Raw genomic sequence first — 2,779 nt, forward strand, 5'->3', positions numbered from 1 at the left:
TATTTCCCTCACTGCTATCGTAGCAGCAGCCCCAGCTATTTCTTCACCTCTGATATGTCTCCATACCCCTGTGCCTCCAGACCATCCACCCCTCTCTGCTTTGCTCCATCTCCCTTTGGCTTCTTCTCTCAACAGTGACATTCCCGTCCCACCACATCAAACCCCCTCCATCTACCTCTTCTCCTGCCACTTTCTAACACAGCTTCAACCTGTCGCTGCTTTCCTCTGGATCCCACAACATCCCTTGTGTTGACTGCACAGACCATAAGCACAGACTTCTCTTTCAAGACCTACCTTGGCGTAACCTCTCACTTTCATTTATCTGTCGCCTTTATATTCAGTTTCCAAGCTCTCCCATCAGACCTTCTCTGCTCTGCCCCTCAAATTTGTCCTTTGTTACAGTGCTTGCGAAGGAATTGACAATAATTGGGTCATTCCTATCACACTGACCTGTCTCATTACCTTCTGATGTCCCTTGCTCTGGCTTTATCCAGTGTTCTGCTTTATCACAGTACCTTAACATGTACCTGAGGGTTTTGGAAGCTGTATGAGCGAAGCTATTATGGAAGGAGCATGACATGAAAAGTAAGAGTCACCAGATGTTCACAAGCAGCTCACAGTACCAAAAGCTGGGCCTGACTCTTTACAGGTCTTTTTTCCGATGGCTTCAGTGGAAGCAACACTCAGTATTCTCCTCCCTGGTGGTCCTGTAGATTATAGCAACCCCACCTGAGTCCTCTGCTTGTCAAATGCTCCATTCCTGCCAGATCAACAGCAAATTTTTAGCTTATTCGAGGCCCACCTTCCTCAAGTCCACAGACACGATCTACTTAGTGAAAAGAAGATGGTCTCCGTGCACACTCAGAATAACCATATTAACATAAACTGTGAAAGTATTGTAAATAGGTGCTTCCACTGCTTGAGGAGACATGCAAACTATTTGCCATTCCTTATGCAGCATGTAATTTAAATATTTTAAAACTTGAAATAAATTACTGATAATAAAATTCAACAGTGTAATACTACTTTGAATATTTTAAATCAGATATAAATTGTTCAATGAAGTTGATCTAGTCTTAACATACTTTTCAAGAGATTTAATAGTGCATAATTTAAATGTATGATACCCTTCTGGTATATTGTATGGTATATTACATAGATTTAAATAGTCCTGTTTGGGATGAAGGTTTCATAGCTCAGTGTCTCTGTATTTTGACAGATACATCTGATGGTCCAGCAATACTTTCTGTGTGCTTCTCAACATGAAGGAAGCTTAATTTCTACATAGCAATTGTTGTCTGGCATAGTAGTGCATGTCGAGCATGTTCTTCCAACATACGTTTGTGACAATTTTGAAGATACTTTGACATGGGGGGAAGAATTAAATCTATATCCGATATATGTTACTAAAAACAATGTTAGTGCCATCTTTTGGGCAAGGTTTTAAAACACATAAGTCAAGAAATTTGATGATCTAATTCTGCAGTAAACATTCTCGAGACCATTTGTACAGCTTGTGTTTTCCAAGTGAACATGCTTGAGACAAATGAAGAAGCTTTATGGCACTTCTGCAGTGATGCTATTTAGGGTTGCAGAGCAGTCAGGCAATATTGAAAAGCAGGACTTTTTAATAGTGTGTAGTGGTGTCACTACTTCCAACTTCTGACTCATCAGTAAATATTTCATATTACTCAAGTGGAGGATTTTTTCCAGTAACTTGATGTTCTGAATGAGTTTATAGTGAAATGCTGAGCCAATGGTAACTCCGAGTAAAACAACAGCTTTGATAGCATCTCCATTCAGTTTTTCCCTTTCCTTCACGTATTCTTCAGCTCATCACAAACTTATTCCTCTAGACTATTGGTTCTGTTGAATACTGAACAGATCACACATGCCAAAAAATGATATTTCAGCTGTAAAACAGAGCTGTTTCTGTGGATGATGAGAGAAAAACTTGGAATATCCTATAATTTTTAGAGCTGGTCTTAGAAAATGGACCATCTTAGGTAAAAATAACCAGAACTGATGATTATTTGTTACCTCAGTCTGTAGTTGTCTAAAACTTACACCATATATTTGATGCCTGTGCACAGAACTTGTTTATTCAGGGTGTAAGAACAAGAAGTGGGTTTTCAGTTAAGGTTCATTTAAGATCTTATAGCGGGTTTGGATCTCGTTTTATTGGCTTCAATTAATGTACATATATATTTTATGTCTATGCAGCTCAGGAGTCAAACAGCTCAGTTTGTTTATTTAAGAGATTGCATCATCACGCATCTGACGAATGCACTCGCTGCATTTACAGCATCATCGCATTGAGTGCATTTATTTGAACTTTCTACCATGTACACGGGATCACACATTCGGATAAACACAGCTGTGTTTACTTCAGGCTGCACAACTCCAGATTGTAGATATATGTCTGGAGCCAGTGGACTACACAGGATTCTCAAACTCCATTATTTGTCAACCAAATCTCAAAAATACGTCGATGGCTCTTATCTCATTTAGAGCTGGGTAAAGATATAAAAGGAGACCTTTTCATTATGTGCTTCAAAATAGTATAATATTTGCTGAGTACTTTATTGGATAAAAATCCAGTCTTTGTTAAGAATGAATATCCATACTCCCATCTGGCTGGCCACGTACACATGGATATCTCCATTTGTGTCTTGAAGTTACAAACCACTCATTTGATTTCAGTGTTATCACCCTAAAATTATGATGGGTTGTTCGCTGAGGCTCTGGTTTTGCTTTTACTATTCAGGCAAGTAACGTT

This window comes from Nesoenas mayeri (genome assembly GCF_963082525.1).
Source record: "Nesoenas mayeri genome assembly, chromosome: 6".
In the NCBI taxonomy this organism is placed as follows: Eukaryota; Metazoa; Chordata; class Aves; order Columbiformes; family Columbidae; genus Nesoenas; species Nesoenas mayeri.